Source organism: Canis lupus, chromosome 3 (genome assembly GCF_048164855.1).
Source record: "Canis lupus baileyi chromosome 3, mCanLup2.hap1, whole genome shotgun sequence".
In the NCBI taxonomy this organism is placed as follows: domain Eukaryota; kingdom Metazoa; phylum Chordata; class Mammalia; order Carnivora; family Canidae; genus Canis; species Canis lupus.
This window is the reverse complement of record NC_132840.1, coordinates 81884215-81908593: the sequence shown is the minus strand read 5'-3', so window position 1 is coordinate 81908593 and position 24379 is coordinate 81884215. Positions and strand designations below refer to the sequence as shown.

The window sequence follows — 24379 nt, the reverse complement described above, 5'->3', positions numbered from 1 at the left end:
TCAAGTGCATGCATGTAATATTCCAGATTCTTTGTTGTCATTTCGACAATCCTCACAGCGTCACCCAGAGTAGATTTTATTCCAAGAAAATGCTTATCACTGATCACCATAACAAATATAGGAATAATGGAAAAAGTCTGGAATATTGTGAGAACTACCAAAATGTGACACAGAGGCACCAAGTGAGCAAATGCTCTTGAAAAAAATGATGCCAATAGACTTGTTTGCCACAGGCTTGCCACAAAACTTCAATTTGTTTAAAAAAAAAAAGCAGTATCTGAAGTGCAATACAGGAAAAGATAATAAATGAAGCAAGTCTATATTTTATAACTGTTATGGGTGAAAACCTGTTTAAGAGAATGTTCTCTGCTGAATCAACATCTTCATCATTATGAAATGATCCCCTTAATCCAGGCTAATAATCCCTGTTCTAAAATCTACTTCATTGTACATTAATACAGCCACTTGCTGTCTTCTAATCACTCTTAACATGATTACCTCTTCCATGCTTTTACTTTTAACTTACTGTGTCTTTGGATTTCAAGTGGATTTCTTGTTGGCAATATATATTTGGATCTTGCTTTTTACCTAGTAGGACAATATTTATCTTTTAATTGGGGTGCTGAGAACATTTACATTTAATGTGTCATGGAGAGTTGTATTTAACTCTCCTACTCCGATGCTTGTTTTCTATTTGTCTAATCTGCTCTTTCTTGTTTTTTTTCTTTTCCCCCCATTTAGTTTTGTATTAATTATCTTTTTATGATGCCATTTTTGTCTGATTTTTAGCTCTAATTTTCCATTGTATTATACTTACTGTTTCTGAGACACATTTTTTAAGAGATTTTATTTATTTATTCATGGGAGACAGAGACATTGGCAGAGGGAGAAGCAGGCTCCATGCAAGGGTCCCGACGTGGGACTTGATTCCGGGACTCCAGGATCATGCCTGAGTCAAAGGCAGACACTTAACCACTGAGCTACCCAGGCGCCCCCTCTGATACACATTTTTAAATTATGAGGGTCTACCTTCAAGTGATACTACCTTTCATGTGAGCCTACAACAATTTACTTCCATTTGTACTCACTCTACCTTGATGTTAGTCTTGCCATATGTATATTATAAACTCACAAGACATCACTGCTCTATTTGTTATAAGTACCCAATTATCTTTTATATAAATTTGAACAAAAAAGGTCTTTATATTTACTCATATAATTAGCATTTTCAGTAATCCTCACTGTTTTTCTTACAGATTTCCACCCACCACCTTTTTCCTTCCTATAACATTTCTTATAATACAAGTCTGATAGTAATGAAATTTTTTAGCTTTTGTATGCCTGAAAATGTCATTATCTCACCTTTAATTTTTGAAAGGTAATAGCATAAGGTAAAGAATTCTAAGTTGAAAGTTTTTTGAATGTTGTTTTTCTTTTTATTGTCTTAAAGACATTTCACTGTCTGGCTTGGCTGTTCCTCAAGAATCTGCTATCTTACTCTTATTACTTTTTATGTAACATGTCCATTTTTGTCTGACCTTTTTTTTAATTTAAATTTTAGATAGTTAACATACAGTGCAATATTGGTTTCTGGAGTAGAATTCAGTGACTTATCGCTTACATACAATATTCAGTGCTCATCAAAACAAGGGCCCTCCTTACTCCTCATCTCTACTCACCTCCCTCTACCAACCCTCAGGTTGCTCTCTATCATTAAGATTCTCTTATGACTTGTTTCTATCATTCCTTTTTTTCTTTTTCCCCTTCCCATGTGTTCATCTGTTTTCTTTCTTAAATTGCACATATGAGTGAGATCATATGTGGTTTGTTTTTCTCTGATTGACTCACTCTACTTAGCATAATACACTCTAGCTCCATCCATGTTATTACAAAAGGCAAAATTTCACTCTTTTTGATGGCTGAGTTTTATATATATATGTATATGTGTGTGTGTGTGTGTGTGTGTGTGTGTGTGTGTGTGTGTGTATGCCACACCTTTATCCATTCATCAGTCGACAGACATTTGGGCTCTACATAGTTTGGCTACTGTTGATAATGCTGCTAAAAACATTGAGGTGCATGTATCCCTTGAATTTGTATTTTTGTATCCTTTGGGTAAATACCTAGTAGTGCAATAATAGCATCATTAGAGTAGTTCTATTTTTAACATTTGGAAGAACCTCCATAATGTTCTGCAGAGTGGCTGCACCAGTTTTCATTCCCACCAACAGTGTAAGAGGGTTCCCCTTTCTCTGCATCTTCACCAACACCTGTTGTTTCTTGTGTTGTTACTTTTAGCTAACCTGACAGGTGTGAGATGGTATCTCACTGATTTTGATTTGCATTTCCCTGATGATGAGTGATGTTGAGGACCTTTTCATGTATCTATTAGTCATCTAGATGTCTTTTTGGGGAAAAGTGTCTAGGTTTTCTAATTATCACTGATTTTATGCAAAATGATTCTTTTTTTTTTTACATTTTTTATTTAAATTCAATTTACCAACATATAGATAGTATAACACCCAGTGCTTATCCCATCAAGTGCCCTCCTCGTTGCCCCTCATCCAGTTAGTTACCCCATCCCCTTTCCCTCCTCCCCTTCTGCAACCCTTTGTTTGCTTCCCAGGGGAAATGAGTAGGAAAAATTAGAGAGAGAGAGAGAGAGAGAGAGAGAGAGAGAAACCATGAGAGACGCCTAACTCTGAGATGCAAAGTGATTCTTATGTGTTTTATAGTTTCGTTCATGTGTCTTGGGCTTGGGACTCATTGAGCTTCTTGGATCTGTGAGTTTATAGTTCCATTGAATCTGGAGAAAAAAAAATTAACAGTTTCTCTAGCTTCCTTGGCTTCTCTGAACTCCTAGTCCCATCTCCTCAACTTGGGGAGATTCCTGAGCTTTTTTCAGAGTTCGCTCTCCCTGTATCATCCCGGAAACTTTCTCCAGGCAGTAAACTGGAACAATCATAGTACTCACCTCATTTGTTTTCCATCTCTGAAGAATCACTGTCCTTTATCACCTGATATCCAGTGATTCCAGGTGGGAGGGTAAGTTCAATCCTATTTCTCCATTTTACCTAGAAGCTGAAGTTCATACTTGTAGGTTTTTAAGGCTCTCCTTTTTATTACTGGTTTTAAATTTTATTACATAATGATTGGAGAAGATCATGGGTATGCATTGAACTTTTGAAATTTTTGAGACATTTTTAAAGGTCTACTACATGATCAACGTTTATAAATATTACATGTATCCTTGAAAAAATGTATCCTTTTTGTTTGTTGAGTATAGAATTCCATATACAGTTGCATGAGCTTAATAAATTTATTATGTTTAAGTGCTTAATGTAGCTGCTCATGTTTTATCCCTTTGTTCTATCAGTTTCTGAAAAGAATGTTTTCAAACTCAATCTAAAAGTTTTGTTTCATCGATTTCCTATTTCAGGTCTGGTAGCTATTGCTTAATATATTTAGGGACTATGTGGATAAGTCCTTGTGTACTTATGATAAACATTCCTTACTTTTTTATAGTCAATTTTAGCAGCATGTGATGTCATTCTTTGTGCTTTCTAATATTATTGCCTTAATTCTAGTTTTTCAAATATCAAGATTCATCTTATAGCATTTTTATGACTCATATTTTCCTAATGTACCTTTCTTATCCACTTATTTTCAACACTTATTAGTCTATTTTAAATATACTTCTTTTGAATAATATATTAGCTCTTAAAAATATTTACTGTAACATTAGAAAACATAGAACACATGTAATAACAGATATTCAATATCCTTTCACAGAAAAATATAAAATATTATTGAGAGAAATTAAGGAATACTTAAATACAGGTATATTCTATATTCTATGTCCAAGTTTTGACTTATTTAATATTATAAAGATATCAATTCTATCAAATTGATCTATACATTAAATGCAATTCTAATATAAAAATCTCCAGAGGTTATGTTGTAGAAATATATAAGCTGATTCTAGAATTAACTTAAAATGCACAATAGGAACAAAGATTATTGTCTTAGTCTGTTCAGACTGTCATAACAAAATACCATAGACTGGATAGCTTATAAAAATCACAAATTTCTTTCTCCTAGTTCTGAAGGCTGGGAAGTCCAAGGTCAAGGTGACAGTAGATTTGGTGTCTAATGAAGACCTGCTTTATGACTTATAAATAATTGTCTTTTTGCTGTGTCCTCACATGGCAGAAGGGTCAAGAGTGTTCTCTGAGGTCTCTTTTGTAAGGATACTAAAATCATTCACAAGGTTCTACCTCTATGATGTAATCACCTCCTAAGGGTTTCACATTCTAATACCATCATATTGATATAGAATAATCATACTGTTTAGAATTTAACAAGCAAATGTGGGGGGAGGGTCACAAACATTCGGTCACAGTAGTAAGTCTGAAGAGGACATAGGTGAGTCTTACTTTACCAGATATCAAAACTGTAGTAATTTTTTTAAAGTGCAATATTGGCACAAGTATAGACTAATAGATAAGTTGAACAGAATAGTGTCTGACTTCAGACCCACACCTGATTTATGATAAGGGTAGTACTACAGACCATTGGAAAAGAACTGACTAAATAGGAAATGTACTATCCAATCAGATCTCTGTGTGGAAAAAAACGAAAACTGACTCTCATATCACTTTATCTGCAAAAATAAATTCCAAACAGTTTGTAGATATGTGTTTTCTCTAAATTAATATAGGACTCAGGATACAGAAACTTTTCTTAAGCAAGACACAAAATCGGTAGTCACAAATGAAAGGTTGAGAAATTATACTGATTACAATAAAGAAGTTCTGTTCTTCAGGAAACACCATTAAGTAAGTGAAAAGTCAACACAGTAAAAAGTAAAAGACAATATTAACTATGGCCATATTTTATAAATAAAAAACTCACATATATCAATAAGAAAAAGAAAAACACCCAATAGAAAAGAATTAAAGATTTGAATAACTACTTCATAGAATAAGTTATTAAAATGGCTCAAAATTATGTAGAAGTATAAAATCTCATTAGTAAGTAGAGAAACATGAATTAAAATAACAATGAGATACTACTAAAAGACCTCCCATAAGGATTAAAAATGTTTTGAAGACAACATATTGCCAGTGTTCGCACTGACAAGGATATAGACCAACTGGAACTCTCATCTATCCCAAATGGGAGTATACACTGGCATGATTATTTTCAACAATTTGGCACTATCTAAGTCTTATACTATTACTTATGTGTAACAAAAAGACAAATACAGGAATATTCACAGCAGTTTTATTTGTAATAATTCCAAATGGATACACCCAAATGTCCATCAAGTGTAGAAAGAATAAATTGTGTTGTTTGTATATAATGGAATATTATGCAGCAATGAAAATGCCTTAACTGCAATTCATAGAACCTATAAATTTTATAATTTTCAGGGCAGGCAAACTCAAAAATATATATATATACCATGTGATTCTATTTAAATAAATTCAAAAACAGAGGTTCATATTAGATGGTAAGTCTATAAACAAGGTAGGAAGTAATTACTGAAAACCATAATAGTTCTTATCTTGGAAAGACAGTGATGGGAGGGGCATTTGGCGTTTCTGGAGTGCTAGCAGGTTCTATTTCTCAACAAGCATCATTTCTTTTTAATAAACTGGAAAGACCAAATCTTTGCCTTGTGTATTTTCTTTATGTCATATTTTACATTAAAGATTACTTAAAATAAAAAATGTCCATATAATGAACTAAAACATATCTTTTACAGCTTTATTAATTTTGCTCTGTCTTTTGGGTCGTTACAAAATAAACTTTACCCTCATGTTATAGAATATCCTTTCAAGGATTTAAATATAGCAAAGCCATGTGGCTAAGGTTACACAGTTATTTAAGTAATAACAGGGTTGAATATGAGATTAAGGTTCATTTTGTTCAACTCTTCATCCACAAAGTGAATTCTTTTCATAATGTCTTGTCCAGATTGATCTAGCCAACACATGGATCCCTCAAAAAGTAAAGAACTCATGAACTCTGAGGAGATGACACCTCAAGGCAGATATATAATTAAAACCCGGTGATAACAGTAGCACAATATTTCTTACTCTACTTCTACACCAATACTTGGTAACAGTCTTGACTGTCTCACAGATAATAACAGTTTTACTAATTTCACTAACTTGTATCACTAACTAATTTCACTAACTTTCTATCTAGAAAAGATTATCTTAAAAGCTTGGTTGAGTTGATTAGAAAGAAGGTAGCAGAAATGACAGATTTCATGGAGTACCTTTCTAACTACAGATTTTCAACCTGCCAACACTTACATAGTCTTTCCTTTCATAAGGAGGGATTATCCTTAGTGATGACTTAAACACTAAAGAAGGCATTTAGGCATGAGGGCAAAGGTGTATGTCTGTCAAAGCACGAAAGAAAAGGGTAGAAAACTATAGAAGGTAGAAAAGACCTCCCACATTTTAATAAACAGGTGGCCTGGTGACTTAACATGGCCTGGTCTAACCCTTTGGCTTGCTGCTACATTTTCTGCATATTATTACAGAGTGTAGCTTTGGGGTTTTTGAAAAATATGCATAACAGTTCGGTCATATACCATTTTATGAGTCTGAAGTCTTGGTTTGAAGTTCAAATTAATTCCACTGAACTACTTTGAGAAAATTGCAGTTCCACATCTTCTTTGCAAGTTGATATTTTAGTGGGTTATTAGATACCACCTATTTGTAAGCAGCTAGAGGACTTTGAACTTGGAAGATAAATAAATCTTTCTCAGGAAACTGTAGAGTAGCATGTTGAAAGGTAATTGTAGATTGAGTCTTAGAAAATCTCCCAAGTCATCTAGAATTAGTGGGACATTTCCATTCTTTCTTTGTGCCCATACTCTGGATGTGTCATCCAGAATGTGTTGCTCTTTTCATTTCACCAAAACCTATCAAGGATGTACAAATGTTTGGTCTCCTTCAAGATGTCTAAAAAAAAAAAAAAAAACAACAACAACAACAAAAAAACAAAAAAACAAACAAAAAAAACACCTTGAGAAAATATACTTCTTTATACTTTGTTTTCCATTTTGTCTTATGAGTCTGTTCACTAGTTTGTTTACAAACTGGCTTCTCAGTTTGTACCACAGAATTAAGTTCTGAAAAAATGTACAGTCTCACCAGTAATAGGTTCCACCAAGGTATTATTATCACCAAAGCTACTTTATAGACAAGTTCCAGTTCTAGTTATGGATGAGCATGTTTCATCCTGTTTCTCTCTTTAAATGCAATTAAAATTCCTGGACAGAATGAATGGAGAACAATTATCTAAAGACTCTGGAAAGTAAGTTGTAGTACATGTGTTGGGGAAAAAAAAAACCAGTAGATTTGGCAGTGAGTTTCTTGGTTTGTTCTTCCTTCCATATCTCTCATCCTGGGTTCAAAGGCAGCATAAATGTTGGAGATGTGCACCCTTTGTGGGCACAAAGATCTCTAAGAGAAAGAAGCCATCTCATTCAGATCCCTGAAGTGGGAGGGAGGGCCCCCTACAGGACAGAGAAAGTATGATAAACTCTCTCATTACTTTCTTCCAACCAGGCACCCACGCAGCCCAACTCCCAAAGCTCCAACTATTCTATGGTAGTTGTTACAGAGGCCAAACGTGAATATAAAACGCCAAAGGAGGAAAATCATCCTCTTTGACTGAGGAACTATGGTCTAAAGAGTATGTAGGGAATCCATGTTGCTCTTTTCTTTCCTGCTATTCTCCTGCCACTTGGCCCTGAAGGCTGACCCAACTATTAGAAGTAAGCAACAAAACACAGACAGACTGAAGTCTCAGGATTTTTTTCCCAAAGAACAAGAAAGGGAGACCTCTGGATTCCAAAGACTGTGAGTGAGATAGCACAGAGGACAGGCTTTGAGAAAGAAAACTGAGCTCAGCCCAAGCTTCTCATAGAGGGGTATGTCCCTAAATGTGCCTGCTAGACTCTCAAAAGCTGTGGGAATTGAGCTATGGGTGTGGCCACTGTCAGGTTGCATATAGTTCTTGGGGAAAACCTTAGAAAACAGAACTGACTTTAGCAACATAGCCCATGGAAGATGAATCAGAATTTGTGGCCTGAACATAACTAGATTGATTGATGGCTAAAAAAGCAAAAATAAAAACACAATCTCTCTGTAAGATTTTTTAAAGACTTAGCGTCTCATAACATAATTTTCAAAATGTCTAGGACCCAATTTGAAACTATACAACATATAAAAGAATAAGAAAATTTTACAAATTCTCAAAGGACAAGACAATAACAGAAGCCTTGAGATGATACAAAATAATCAGATAATTTGTCAGAATTATCTGACAAGGACTTTCAACTAGCTATTATCATCATCATGAAGTAAAAATGAACACTCTTGAAACAAACCGAAAGACAGAAAGTCTCAGCAGAGAAATAGAAGCTATAAAATAGAACCAAATGGACATTTTAGAGTTGAAAAATACAATAAGTAATATAAAATTCCATGGATAGGTTCCATAACAGAATAGGGATGACAGAGGTAAGAGGCAGTGACCTTGGCAATAGGCCAGTAGAAATTATCTAATCTGAACAAGAATTAGAAAATTGGTATTAAAAATAAATAAAAGAACAAAGTGTCAGGTACCTGTAAGACAATATAAGAAGGCCTAAGACACATGTTATCAGAGCTCCAGAAGAAGAGGAGAAAAGATTTGGTGAAGAAAATATATTTTAAAGAAAAATTTATCAAAAACTTTTCAAAGTTGTTGAAAGATATAAACTGGCAGATAAACAGGTTCAGTGTACCCCAAACAGGATACATTTAGAGAAATGCATGCCCAGACATCATAATCCAAATTGGGGGGAAAAATCCTAAAAGCAACCAAAGAAAGCTGCACATTGCACATAGGGGAACACTTGAATTGATTGCAGTCAATTCAAATGACTACAGATTTCTTATTGAAAAGCATGGTGGCCCAAGCCAAGGGCAGGAAGCCCCTATTAGAATAAGAACAGAGCTCAATGCCCTTGAAAGCCCCATATCAGAATGTAAACAGAACTTGAGAATTTGCTCCACCCCTTCTGGAGGTCCCCTAGACCAGCCCTTAAAACTAAGCTGAAACCCACCTCGGGGTCCAAGTCCCTCCTCCGTATACTTGGACTCCGTATACTTGGACTCCGTATACTTGGTATACTTGGACCCAAGCTCGAGCTTGTAAATAAACCCTCGTGCACTTGCATCGGTAAAAAAAAAAAAAAAAAAAAAAAAGCATGGTGGTCAGAAAATTAAAAACTACATTTTTAAAGTGTTGGAGGCAAAGAACTGTAGGCCTACAATTCCATATCTACTTATTTTATACCTATATTCAGAAACAAAGGCAAAATAAAGTTGCTCTAGAATGAAAGAAGCTAAGAGGCTTCATCACCAACTGATAAGCTCTGAAAGCAATGCTAAAAAAAGTTCACCAGAAAGAGATCTGTTACTATAAGAAAAATTGGCATTTTAGGAATAAGGAAAAGCAATAGAAATTTCAATTCTGAATATATATAATTGACTAATTTTACCTTCTTAAATTCTTTAAAATATTTATCTTAAAATATAAAATATATATAACATTTTCTGAAGAGATTTCCAATTTATGTTGATAAGTACGACATGAAAGGGGAAGAGTAAAAGGACCTATGTGCTAGCAAGCTTTTTACATTCCATTTGAAGTGGTAAAATATTAATTCTAAGTAGGCTGTGAACAGTTAAATATGAATATTGTGTCCTTTGAGCGACCACTGGGAAAACATGCATAAAGAGGTAAAGTTCTTAACTTTAGATTAAAAAAACATAAACAAAAGTGCACCGTGTTCATGGATTAAAGAATCTAATATAGTAAATATGTATAGTCTCCTCAAATTTGTCTATTGATTCAATACAATTGTAATCAAAATATCAGCAGAATTTTTTTTGTAGAAGCAAGCATTCTCTTAAAATCATATTTAAAAAGGCAAATAGGAACACCCAGGTGGCTCAGCAGTTGAGCATCTGCCTTTGGCTCAGGGTGTGATCCCAGGGTCCTGGGATCGAGTCCTGTATCAGGCTCCCTGCATATGGAGCCTGCTTCTCCGTCTGCCTGTGTCTCTGCCTCTCTTTGTGTGTCTCCATGAATAAATGAATAAAATAAAATCTTTTTTTAAAGGCAAATAAACCAAAATAACCAAGACAATTTTGAAAAAAAGAACAAAGGTAGAGGATAAAGGCTATCCAATTTTAGGACTTTCTATAAAGCTACAATAGTTAAGACTGTGTGGTATCGATAGACACAGACCACTTAACAGGCTAAAGTCCAGATATACTCACACAAACAAAACAAGTTAATTTTTGAGAAAGACACAAAGGCAAGTAGGTGAGGGAAAAAATAGGTTAGTTTTCCCAAGCAGTGGCATTGGGACAGAGGATCCATGTGTTAAAAAAGAAAAAGCACCCAAACCTATACCTTACATCTCTTACAAAAAGTAACTTAAAATAAACCATACATTTATTTGTAAAATGTAGAACTATAAAACTTTTAGAGGAAATGCCAGAGAGAATCTTCATGCTCTTTGTGTTTGGCAAATAATTTTAAAATGTGACCCAAGGGTACAATCTATAAATGGGAAAAAAATGAATGAAATTTCAGCAAAATAAAAACTCTTTACTTCTTCAAAAGACACTGTTAAGAAAATCAAAATAAAAAACCCATATGTAATTCTCATATTTGACTAAGTATTTGTTGGATATATAATGAACTCTCAAGACTCAACAATAGCAAATGGCCTATTAAAAAACAACAACAAATGTGTAGAAGATTTGATCAGACACTTCACCAAAGACTTATGGATAGCAAATAAGCACTTGAGTGGTACTCAACATCATTAGACACCAGGGAAATGCTAACGCACACTTATTAAAATAGATGAAGTAAAAGAAAAACTTACAATATCAGGTACTCGTGGATATGGAATAATTAGAATTCTCATTGATTGCTGGTGGGTGTGCAAAATGGTACAGCCTCTCTAGAAAAACGGTTTTGACAGTTTCTTGTAAAGTTAAACATACAATTATTTTATGACCCAGAAGTTGCATTCCTGTGTACTACTCTAGAAAAATTAAAACATCCTGATGCATGACCTTAGAAGGTCAATAGCAGCATAATACTACATCGCAGTGCTTGCATAATGTTATAATCATTCTATTTATTCTTAGCGATGGTTGTAAATCTTTTACTGTGCCTAATTTATAAATTAAATGTTATCATAGTTATGTTTGTACAGGAAAAACATAATAGGTACTGACCATCTGCAGTTTCAGACATCCACTGGGAGTCTTGGGAGGGATTCCCCATGGATAAGGGGGACTGCCTTGCTACTTGGAAGAAAAAGGGAGCAAGTATTGATGCTCACACAACCTGATGAATCTAAGTGAAAAATACTGTCTCAAAAGGTTGCATGACTCTTTATACGGCATTTTGGAAAATGTAAAACTGAAGGACTGAAACTGCATTAGTGGAAGTGGATTCAATCATAAGAAAATGGTGACTAATGACATTTTTTTCTTATCAATAGATCTGTTTTGCTTCCTGATTGTGGTGATGACTACATGAATCTATACATGTATTAAAACTCATAGATCCACTCACACACAGAAATGTTGATTTTACAGTATGTTTATTTTTTAAGTGACATTACATCTCTTTAATGACTGAAACTCTTATTTATACCTTTGGTAGAACCAACAACACTAAAGATCATGCTAAGCACAGTTTCATCGATTTCTTTTTGAATTCTCAATAGACAACCATGTGAAAATTGAAACAACTTACAGCAATTAAATACACATGAATATTTTAGCAGTATAATCAAGAAGATCATATCAGGTAAAATTTATAACAAAGTTAATTTAATATGTATTACTGTTATGAATCATTATCTTTTGGGTTGCATCGTACACAGTCCATTTAAATGACTCTAATTAGTAAGACTTTTATGGTCTACTCATTTAGAAAATTCCACCAGTATCTGCAACCATTGTTAATGTTTTTAAATCCTGTTGCTCATCATGTGTAAAACTCCTATTCATCTCTCATGCTTAGAGGCCTGGGTAAAAAGAGAAATAATTCCTTGGAAGTAGCATAATTGAAGCATTGAGTCATTTAAGAGAAATGTTGGATTGAGTAGAAAAAAGAGTTAAAACTTAAGACATCTACTAGCCCACAATGATTTATTGCACACCTTTTGCTCACAGTGTAGTATGTTAGAAATTTAACAGGTATGATTACAAATAATCCAAGATCTCAGATTCTCAAAGAAATTCACAGAAGAGTGAGAAAAACGGAGTCCATATGATGGCAGATGCAAATTGTGTGAGTTGTAAAGTGTTATCTGAAATACAAAGCAGGTTCTATATATATGACAATGGAAATAATTACACAATTAGGGGCACCTGGGCAGCTCAAGTGGTTAAGCATCCAACTCTTGATTTCAGCTTGGGTCATGATCTCAGGGTTCTGAGATGGAGCCCCAACACCAGCTCTGTGCTCAGCAGGGAGTCTGCTTCAGATTCTCTCTCCCTCTCCCTCAGCTCCTCCCACGTGCTCACTTGCTCTCTCTCTCTCTCTCTCTCTCAGATAATAAATGAATAAATCTTTTTAAAAGGAATTAATTACAAAATTCTAGGTTGTTATAGAGGGAAAATTATTTGTAACCAAAAAGACCTAGGACTTTGTTCTTTGAGTTAAATAAGCTAGAAGTGAGGGCACGTCAAGGCTGCACAACATATACTTGTGGGGTCTGTAACTGAGCTGGGTGATGTATGGAACAGATGCTGAAGAAAATGAGAAATGTAGTTGGGAGAGGTTGAGTTTGAGGCATGAATCACACAGAAATGCCGGTTGGAAGCTCAGGACTGAACTCAGAGGATGAAGAGCAAAGTGCACAGAGGCTAATTAGCATAACATAGAAATATATGAGCTCACCAAGAAAATGGATAGATGAGAAAAAAGGACTGTGAGCAACACCTAAATCATACTGGTTTTAGGAGAAGAAGTTGAGATTATGGGCTGAGCAATGGCCAGTAAAGTAAGAGAACTAGGGAAGCTCATTAGAGGTAGAAGGGAAAACCAATATGAATCCCCAAAGAATGCTAATGAATTCCTCTTCATAGGCTGCCTGCCATCAATGGAAGCCAATTTTTTTAGATAAATGAAGATAGAATAAGAGTCTAGAAATTAGGAACACAAAGTAAAGATGTTTTAGGATATTAAACATCAAGTGTGAAAAACTACGCAAGCCTGATTCTCTAGGATATTACTTGGTCTCAAACGATGGTATGACCTCAACAGACATCTAAATTACATAAAGAATTGCCCCAGTTGTTCTTGAATAAAATATCTGTCCACGCATTGCCTCGGTATAAAGTCATTAAATTGATACCTGTAACTGTGTCTGGACAACATCAGAGCCCAGGAAGACATTGGGAGAAGCATTATTTTTAAGATGATTTGCAGTCTTCTGGGGAAAATAATGAGAGGAGAAATGTAAGTAGGGCTTCTCTCCAGCTGTGACCAATTTCCCCACCCTACATTCAGACAATCAGCTTGGAACCAGCAAACTCAGATGACTTGAGCTCCCAGTAGAACTCATTGCCCAGGCATGAGGGAATAAACAATAAAGAAGTGTAAACACCTATCTCTCAGGTCATGTTTTTTTTTTTTTTTCCTTTTTTCTTCTCTCTCTCTCGATCTTTTAGGGCACATTGCTATACCATCCATAACTGATTCCTTTGAAAATCTGACTGCAAGATTTTGTAGAGTATTCTTAAGGTGCAGGATTCTGGACCTATTCTCACAAAGCTTTTCTTATTTGCTATGACCTATTCCCTAGTCACTAGGGGTAGAAATACTCACAGTTTCTGCGGGGAATTATAGGTGAGTAAGGCAGACTGGAGAAATTGGAATAGGCATCTTTCCAAGGGCCCTTGTTCCATTTTTTTTTCCAGTGGTCACACATGATAGTGGCCCCATGGGATGGTGGATGACATTTCACACCCAAGAAAACAGATAACAAAATTAGTTCCCCTCTTATGCTACACCAGCCTCTTCCCCCAGGACTTGACCACTCCAAGACAATACAATACCCTCATGGAAACAAGCTAAGTGGATTGTCCTGGTGTGTGTTTTCGTTTCATTTTAGTGAAGTTTTATTCTACTGCTATGGAGACCTGACTTGAGGGTATTGAAAAAATGCTAAATAATAATCAGGCTGAGAAAAAGAAATGGATTTCCCAGCATAGTAGGTATAGAGAGAACAGGCTTAATTATTGATTCTCATTCCTGCCTTGTTCACACCTCGGCTCACATTCAAATAACTTGAGGGAGAAAAGAGTTCAGAATCTAGTAAAGCAGAAATTATTCTAAGGCTGTTAGGTGTCAATTCTATACTTCCTTTAATTTGGAAATGTATTTCTATGTGGTTGTACTAGATCAATAAAGAAAATATGGGAAGAAAACTTATCAATATATATTCTAGCTGCTGAAGTTGTAGTTTGCCAGATAGAAGATTAAGCAAAGGAGGAGTCAGAAAGCCTGGCCTATGTGAAATTCTTAAGTCACTTGTCTATAGGATTTTTGGTTTAGAACATGTGCCTTTAACTACCAATTAGAAACCTCCAGGAAGTCTCAGGGGGGTGACATGGCATGGATTTTGCTTTAGTATTTTGTAACAGGGAGCTTTGAATCCCTCTAACTTTTTACTAAAGGGACTGTATTAAAAATTGAAGTCTTTCAAATTTATTCAAATACCTTCAACTGTCTCATGCTGTGTAAGGGTCAAATCCAAGGAGTTCATTTGGATGGGGGAAAAAAAAAACATGTCCAAAAGACATATCACCTTTTCTACTTTCAACATGAAATAGATTCAGGCTTTTCAGTGAAAAAAAAAAAAAAAAAAAAAGAATTAAAAGCCTGAGCTATATGAATAATAGGAACATGTTTGTAATTGTTTCACAAGCTTGGCTTTCAAGATGTTTCTACAGAAGCTCAGTGAAAAAGAGAGTTGAAGCAATTATGCATTCAATCTAGATGTCAGCTGAAGTCATCCTGTCCTTTGAGACTTACATGAAATTAATATCACCACTATGCACATCTTAAATGAGAAGCTCAATATCCACTCTAAGATTTTGACACACACCTTAAATGTACCATCTCATGGTTATCTGTATTTTTAATTAATTATTCACATTGAACTTGTGTCTCCCCTCCCGACCTGACACGACTATTCTTTTCTTATTGTCCAATGCTACCTCATATACCAGCCCAGTCCCTTTATTTCGTAAAACTCTCTCCTTAAAAGACATTTCTGGAGCGCCTGGTGGCTCAGTCAGTTAAGCATCTGCTTTCGACTCAGGTCGTAATCCTAGGGTCCTGGCTGCATGCTCGAGTCCATGTTCAGCAGGCAGTCTGCTTCTCCCTCTCCCTCTGCCCCTCCCTCCCACTCATGTGGACTCTCTCTCTTTTTCTCTCTCTCAAATAAATACATACAAATCTACTTTTAAAAAGATGTTTCTGTGGAACAAATGGCTATTGAATTGCAGCAATTTACAAAATTAAATTTAAAATTCTTCCAGTCATCCCTACCACCAGTAAATGTTCATTGTCCAACCTACCTCCCTTTCTTTTTCTTTCTTTCTTTCTTTCTTTCTTTCTTTCTTTCTTTCTTTCTTTCTTTCTTTTTTCTTTCTTTCTTTGTTTCTTTCTTTCTTTTCTTTTTCTTTCTTTCTTTCTTTCTTTCTTTCTTTCTTTCTTTCTTTCTTCTTCTTCTTCTTCTCTTTCTTTCTTTCTTTCTTTCTTTCTTTCTTTCTTTCTTTCTTTCTTCTTTTTCTTTCTTTCTTTCTTTCTTTCTTTCTTCTCTCTCCTTTTTCTTTCAACAAAAAGTTTGTTTCTCTTGATCCCCATAACCTATTTATCCCACTCCCTACTCATGTCCTCTCTGTCAACCACCAGTTTATTCTCTGTATTTTTTAGTATGGTTCTATTGTTTGTTTGATCATTTATTTTTTTCCTTTAGATTCTGCATATAAGTAAAATCATACAGTATTTATCTCTTTCTGTCTGACTTATTTCATTTCACTTAAAACCCTCTAGATCCATCCATGTTGTCATGAATGGCAAGATTTCATTCTTTTTTATGGCTGAATAATATCCCATCATGTTTGTGTATATATCTTCTTTATGCTTCTTTATCCATTCATCTGCATCTTGGACACTTGAGTTACTTCCATATCTTGGCTACTGTAAATAATGCTACAATAAACATAGGGGTACATATATATCTTTTTGAATTGATGTTTTCATTTTCTTCAGGTAAATACCCAGAAGTGAAATTACTGGGTTGTATGTTATTTAATTTTTAACTTTTTGAGGATCACTATATTGTTTTCCACAGTGGCTGCACCAATTTATATTCCCACCAACAGGGCACAAGGGTTCCCTTTCTCCATGTCCTTGCCAATACTTGTTATTCCTTGTCTTTTTTATATAAGCCATTCTGGCTGATGTGAAGTGATATCTTATTGTGGTTTTGATTTGCATTTCCCTGATGATGAGTGATGTTGAGCATCTTTTCGTGTAGCTATTAGCCATCTGTATGTCTTCTTTAGAAAATTGTTCAGGTCCTCTGCCTATTTTTAATCAGATTATTTGAGTTTTTTGGTGTTGAGTTGTATGAGTTCTTTAGGTATTTTGTATATAATCCCCTTATCAGATTTTTTTTTCATTTGCAAATATCTTTTCCCATTCAGTAGGTTGCCTTCATTGTCCAACTTTTCTTCATAAAATTCTTCCTATATACATCTGAACTTCTCTCCATTTGCATGGCCCTGTCTCCAGGTATCAGGATTATCCCCTACCCCTTACTTTTTGTTTCTTCAAATAAGCATTAGCTTTCATGCCAAACAATTAACTGTCTCTTCATTCCATGGCCCTTTCCAGAGTTTCTTAGAGCTTCATCTTTCATGCATATGAGCAAGGTATTCCCTTTTAGGAAAAATTCATGTCAGTCCCCTAGGAGACAAAATATCAGTTATCTCTTGTGATTTTTAATTTTTTTTCTATGTTACATATAATCAAAGCAAACCACAAAGTCAAGAATACCTCAATGTCTACATATTTTTTAAATAAATTTATTTTTATTGGTGTTCAATTTACCAACATACAGAATAACACCCAGTGCTCATCCCGTCAAGTGCCCCCCTCAGTGCCCGTCACCCATTCACCCCCACCCCCCGCCCTCCTCCCCTTCCACCACCCCTAGTTCGTTTCCCAGAGTTAGGAGTTTTTATGTTCTGTCTCCCTTTCTGATATTTCCCATTCATTTGGGGAATATAAATAATGCCTACATATTTTAGACCCTTACAGTATAGTGTCAATTTACCCAATGATGCTCTAACTCTTCCTTGAATATTTTATGCTGATGGCCAACCTTCAACAGCCAACTGTGGTCACTTGGCCCATGAAAATGTTATTGAAGTTCATGTGAGCTCCTATTAAATACAAAATATTAAAAATGTGATCTTTTCTGAAAAAAATAACCAGATAAAAATCTATTTATATGAGGTATATAACAGGGAGTAGAGTTTTTTTAAAGATTTTATTTATGTATTCATGAGAGATAGAGAGAGAGAGAGAGAGAGAGAGGCAGAGACACAGGTAGAGGCAGAAGCAGGCTCCATGAAGGGAGCATGACGTGGGACTCGATCCCAGGTCTCCAGGATCACACCCTGGACTGAAGGCAGTGCTAAACCGCTGAGCCATCTGGGCTGCCGGGGAGTAGAGTTTTTATTTGCTGGAGAAAAAGAATATGTCTCACTCCGTCTTCAGTTCTCTATGATTATGGTTATATTGGGACAAAGAGCCTTGAGAAATAGTCCAGGCCCTTCCTCAGCCCCTTTCCCTACAGCTTGACTGCTTTGCAAATTCTTAGTATTTGAAGAGGGCTTACAGGATACCAAATCTTACCTTTTATGGGATTTCTTACAAAATATTTTATAGACTCTTATTAGAAAAATAGCAGTAGTATATTTGGGAAATATTAGATATTAGAAAGTAAGATATATGTGAGTATAAGACAGTACAATGTCTTGCACATATTATATGAGTGCAGCAAATTAAATGTTAATTTCTTCCCACCTTTTCCCTTACCTCATACTGAGATGAACATTCCTCTTTTGAACTTCCATTCATTAAACACAGTTCTATCAAATAAAGAAAAAAGAGAATGTATATTTCCTCTTCGACACAAGAACACTTAAGATGCTTAAAAGACAACTGTGTCCCCTGTAGGGTTCCTTCAACATTGTTTCACTCCCTTGACTCTCCTAATTTTTCAACTCTGTGTTTCTTGGATCCTAGGACTCACAAAGAAAAAATCTTTACACTTTGTCTGACCAGCATACAGTACAGTGAGGATAGCCTCTGCTTTGTGTTGACAATCAATTAGCATGCTGCCCCCCATCTTGTTCTTGGTTCTTTAGTAACCATGTCACATTGTTAGCCTAATCCCGAAAATTGAAGTCAACCAAATGTAGAGGTATGTATAAATTCTTTTTTTTTTTTTGATGGATTGTGGTCAGGCCGTATTTCCTCCATTCTGTGTTTAATGCACCACTTCTTTGAAGTACAGGAATGAACGTACATATGTATATACTATATATAAATATATATATTTTTTTAAGTTATATATATACTGTGAAGTTTGCCCTCATAAGTCCAACCTGTCAAGATCTTTTAGACTTTTGTTACCCAGATTTTGAGTTATTTCAGCTCTAATTTACCCAAATCTATGCCTTTTTCTTAACATGCCTATAGGATATTAAAAATATCATAATGAGCAAGATGGTCAACAGCAGTTTTATGACATGCTGTCTTAAAATATACCAGGATTTGTTTTAATCATGTAGAGTAAGACTCACAGACATGGAAATGACTGTCATGAAGGAAGAAGTTGATACTCACAGATCTCCAAAAGTAAGAGGCACAGCATGTCAGGCAGAGCCACACAGAGAAGCACCAGAATCACTCAGGAGGGAGGGGAAAGCATGGAGGTGAGCCTTTAGTGAGCTTATTGTGGGAAGTGATAAGCAAGCAAGGCAGGGTAAACAAGGTAGGCAGGCTTAGGATTGTCTAGTTGGAATAATTACCATGTGTTCTGGGAAAAAGGGGTGGTCTGTCTAGTACTTAGCCCTGTGGTGACACAGGCAAGTGGATAGTGTCCCAGACTGAAGGCCCCTGATAGAAGAAGGCAGGTGGGGATATAGGCTCTGAATCCACTGGTTTGCATTTGGAGAGGCCACTCTCTTGAAAGCGTTTGGTATCTTAAGAAATTAGCTAATCTTTGGGAAGGTTAGTCTCCTCCCAGTTAGCGAGGTCTCAGATGCCAGAGTGTTAAGAATGTAGAAAATGAGAAAATACAGTTAATCCACATGCCACTAAGGACTTATATTTGAGCCATCTAAAATAACCACTGGAAAAACAGAAGCTTCCCTCACACTGTGCTGTACACCACCAGGCGCTGTCTCAGGTACTTGCTATAAACTAGCTTTAATCTTCATTATTTCCACATAAGGTAAGGTTCTTCAATTAAAGATGGACAAAAATAAAGCAACTTGTTCAAGACCCACAAATGTGATAGTGGAATCCAAGCCCATCTGGCTCACAAACCCAAACTCCTTCTTTTGAACGGCCTCAACCATGCACAGTCTGGTCTGGATGCAGTTACTCAACCAACATAAATCTGATAACGTGATGCCTAGCCCATATTTGCCATATTATCCAAAAGGGTATCAAAATACATTTTACCAAAAATCTAGTTGCAAGTAAAAATGCACCAAACATAAAGCCCTACTTTATCACCTTCTCTTTTAATTCCTAACTTTTTAAAAAGCGACTAAAATTGGTATAACTAATTTTTTTTAATGACGAAGAATTCTTAGTAACCAGTTCAAGCTTTATTCAAATTGTCTCCTCTGCTAAACACTTATATCATATATATATATATATATTTGAGTTTGCAGGGATGGTTGCCAATGGTCCTAGTCTGTAGTTTAATATCCACCTTTTTCTGTAAAAAATGGGAAAAGGTTTGTTTATCTCAAAGCAGTTTCTGGCATGGTTCCATTCTTTAAAATACATCATGACTGAAGCCTGAATTGTTTCTACCATTTTTTTCTATACCCTAGGATGTAAGTTGTTTATACCAAGCAACTTGAACACAATTATGCAGCCAGTTGTTCTATTGGCATTATGGTTTTCCTCTCATTTCTTTGCCTCTGTTCCTCTTTTGGTTTAGGTTTTATTTTCTAATTATAAAAGAATAGAGTTATTTTTTTAAAGATTTTATGTATTTATTCATGAGAGACACAGGGAGGGAGAGAGAGGCAGAGACACAAGCAGAGGGAGAAGCAGGCTCCATGCAGGGAGCCCGACGTGGGACTCGATCCTGGGTCTCCAGGATCAGGCCCTGGGCGGAAGGCGGAGCTAAACTGCTGAACCACCTGGGCTGCCCAAGAATACAGTTAAATAGTAAAGAATATGGTGGGCTATAATGGGGTGGGCTCTCAAATTTTGCTATCAAGTATTATGTTAGCTGTTGATTCTGGATAGGTATCATTTTGCAACTAAGGGCTTAATCTTCTAAACCTAGTTCCTTTAATGTGTTTATGCTTTTATAAAAAATAATAATAATATTAAGGCATATTGATTGTCATCAAACATTTTACAATATCTTTTGAGATTAGTTTTTGTCATATTGGACTTAGAGATATGGCATATTATAATCACATCTCTCCTGGTAATATATCAGCCTTTCAATCTTAGTACAAATCCTACTTAGTCATGGATGATTATTTGAAGATAACTTCAATTTGATTTGCTAATAGTTCGAGAATTTTGCATCAATATTTGTCAGTGAACTCGTTTATATAATTTGGGGGCTTTATTTGTTTTTTGCTTTTTTGTTTTTTTTTCCTTCCTGATAGGTGGGAGCTTTCTTGTACTGGTCTTTTTGTGATATTCAAGCTTAAGAAAATGAAGTGGATAACAATCTGTCATTTTCAATGCTTTAGAACAGTTTATGTAGCATGGGAATTGCCTTCTCTTTGAAATTCCAGCAGCAAAATCATTTGATCATGAATCTGTTATTGAGGACTTTTGATAATTTGTTTTATATGATTGCTCTAATCAAATTTTCTGCTTTTCCTTAATTTAATGTTGGCCATTGATCTTTTTCCTATACACTCATCTATTTAATGTAGTTTTTAAAAGATTTTTATTATTTATTTATTCATGAGAGACAGAGAGACAAGCAGAGACACAGGCAGAGGGAGAAGCAGGCTCCACGCAGGGAGTCCAATGTGGGACTCGATCCTAGGTCTCCGGGATCATGCCCTGGGCTGAAGGCAGGCGCTAAACCACTGAACCACCCAGGGATCCCAATTTAATGTAGTTTTTAAGTTAGTGTAATGTGTATATAATATTTCCTAGAATTAAAAATAAATCTCTTATTATGTCCCCATTTAAAACATTTTTTAAAAAATTTTCTGTCTTTTGTAATGATGAGATTAGCTTTTTGTCATTTTCATTCATATTGCAATGTTGTGTTTAAATAAACAATTCTCGGATTTACTAATAAAATATATTTTTTGTTTTTAACTCATTAAAAATCTCTCTTTATAATTATTACATGATCTCCATTTTTTTTAGTTTTATTTTGTGGTTATTTTCTAACATATTGAGTTGATTGTTAAATTCCTTTATTTTATTATTATTTTAATAACGAAAGTATTTAAGATGATTGCCTCTGAGAATTAACTTTTGCTGCCTCACACTACAATAATAAGCAATTTTTAAATATCCATTATTTTCTAAATAATCTATTATCGTAATTTTAATTTCTTTTTTATCCTAATAAGTTTCCTAAAGAATGTTTTAAATTATCAAATTGGGTCTTATTTTTGTTTTTTAAACTTTGGTTATTAATTTGCAGTTTGTTATATATTTTTTAAAGATTTTATTTATTTATTCATGAGAAACACAGAAAAAGAGAGGCAGAGACATAGGCAGAAGGAGAAGCAGGCTCCCCTCAAGGGGCCCAATGCGAGACTTGATCCCAGGACCCTGGGATCACGTCCTGAGCCGAAAGCAGAAGCTCAACCACTGAGCCACCTGGGTGTCCCTACAGTATGTTATATTGTGACATGACATTTTCCTGCTCAATATCTGATTTAAGAGTTTTATTTATGACCTAGAACTTAATCAATTTTTATTGTTCATTGAAATTTGAAAATGAAATATATGCCCTGAGTGTCGCATGCAAAGTTCAATCTATCCATGAATTAAAATTTATTATATTAAAATTATCTAGGTTTTCAAGAAATAGTTGAGTGTTTCCTGTAACAATCATATTCTCACCAACTTCTTATTTATCCATTTAACTTCTTATTTATTCATTTAACAAGTGAGCCTGGCACCTTTTCAGTGCCAGGTTCACTTATAGGTACTAAGGACACAGTAGTGACACACTGTGGGAGCACTTCTAAGGGCAGGAGCTAAACACTGAGGCACTGAGGAAGCTAAATGAATAATCCAAGGTTGTACGGTAAAGAGATACAGGAGTCCTTTCTATGCAAACATATACATATATATGCCCCACTTCTTAAATGTACATGGTAGTGCTTCCGTAAATACTGTGATTTCCGTACACCCTGATTTATACTTTATCATTTTTACTTTTTTAAATATTTTATTTATTTATTTGAGAGAGAGAAAGAAAGCATGAGAAGGAGGAGGATAGAGGGAGAAGAAGACTCCCAGCTGAGTGGAGAGCCTGATGTGGGACTCCATCCTTGGAGTCTGGGATCATGACCTGAGCCAAAGAAAGCAGATGCTTAACCAACTGAGCCACCCAGGCACCCCATCGTTTTTTTAATTTTAGTTTTAGTACATCTTATTTTATTGTGTCTTCATGAACCTTGAGTGGAAAAAACTGGCACCATCATCCAGACATTTTTAAATGACTTCAGCTCTCCCCTAATTATGTGTGGCTTATACTTTTATAGTTTTATGATTTTTTCCCTTAACAGTGAAGTTGTAGGTGAGCCATTTTGCTTCCCCCCCCCCACCCCACTGCCTGTATACCTTACACCATCTTCCTTAAACACCTCTTGCACAAACTGCAGGTCCTCAAGGCTCCAGCCCTTACTCCAGTCAAGGCTCCAGCCACCAGTCAGTCCTAAGAAGGTGCACCGCGATGCTGTGCCCCCTCCCCTCTGTCCTGCATCTACAGTGATGGCTGTGGTAGCTGGCTTGGTTCTCGCCCAGGCACAACCCAGAGGTGCAGAGAATGAACACCCAGGACACCACCCTCCAAACCCAAAGGGTGGGAACTGATGGAAAATACGTTCACCTTTCATCTCGAGGTCAGACAGATATGAGACCCACCTCAAAAGTCTCCTCAGAAGCTTCCATGGGCTCCTGCATCATGACCAACTCTAATGTGTCCCTGTCTCCTCAGAAGCTTCCATGGGCTCCTGCATCATGACCAACTCTAATGTGTCCCTGTATGGACTTTTCCCTCCTTCCCTGTTTGAATCCCTCTGCCCCAAGCTTGCTCGTAGGGATGGCTTCTAAATGTGCTACCTGTCCCCAAGCCTTTGTTTCCAGCATTGCTTTTTGGAAAACCCAGGCTGAGGACTCAAACACCTTTCTTGCTCACCTTGCTCTACACACAGCTTTTAAATTTCTTTATGTTTTTTTAAAGTATCTTTCTCACATCTTTGTCTTATTTTAACATTTAGGCTACCTAACATTATTCCTATAGCCTGGTGCTGTTCTTTTGTATTCTCTTGATGTTTATTCTCCTCCTTCAATATTTAATACATGTCCTTTTAAAATATGAACTTGACTTTCAGCTATATTAGTTCCTTTAGATTCATATCCTTTTTTCCTTTATCATTAGAATAATTCTGATTATGTGGGGCTTATTTTCCAAGTGCTCAGACCATCTTATCTCTCCCAAGCTTTGTTATCTTTCAAGCTTCTTTTCCTGGGATCACACGCCCACACACATGATCTGATTATTTTTAACTTCCCTGTTCTGAAGTTACCTCTGTGTCTTTCCAGGCTTTCATGAATGTCACAAGATTACTTTCTCCAAGGTCCTTGCTCCTTTCACAACAGTACCAGTTTTGCCTCAGTGGACAGAATTAAATCGATGCAACCATTTTCTCCTTGTGACTTTCTTTACCATTTAAAATACAAAATGGAAGTAAGTCATGTCATGTCTTTAACAAGT

The 24379-nt window shown here is 35.7% G+C and overlaps 3 long non-coding RNA genes across 13 annotated transcripts in view; 1 reads left to right on the top strand and 2 right to left on the bottom strand.

Annotated features, from left to right (window-relative positions):
- Positions 1–2665: 2665 nt before the first annotated feature.
- LOC140631225 (uncharacterized) lies at positions 2666–4253 on the bottom strand. Its single transcript, XR_012028862.1, has 3 exons — positions 4206–4253; positions 2975–3081; positions 2666–2806 (listed from the first exon to the last, which is right to left on the bottom strand). It is a non-coding gene; the product is annotated as an uncharacterized lncRNA (long non-coding RNA).
- The window catches only part of LOC140631226 (uncharacterized), a 31233-nt gene continuing 11060 nt past the window's right edge, over positions 4207–24379 (top strand). Inside the window, exons 1-2 of the long non-coding RNA XR_012028863.1 lie at positions 4207–4425; positions 11831–11913. This is a non-coding gene — a long non-coding RNA (uncharacterized lncRNA). The remainder of the gene's footprint in view (positions 4426–11830; positions 11914–24379) is intronic.
- The window catches only part of LOC140631224 (uncharacterized), a 94400-nt gene continuing 86009 nt past the window's right edge, over positions 15989–24379 (bottom strand). For all 11 annotated transcript variants that reach the window (XR_012028852.1, XR_012028855.1, XR_012028861.1 and 8 more), the window contains 3 exons: positions 18232–18284; positions 17465–17573; positions 15989–17094 (listed from right to left, as the gene is read on the bottom strand). This is a non-coding gene — a long non-coding RNA (uncharacterized lncRNA). The remainder of the gene's footprint in view (positions 17095–17464; positions 17574–18231; positions 18285–24379) is intronic.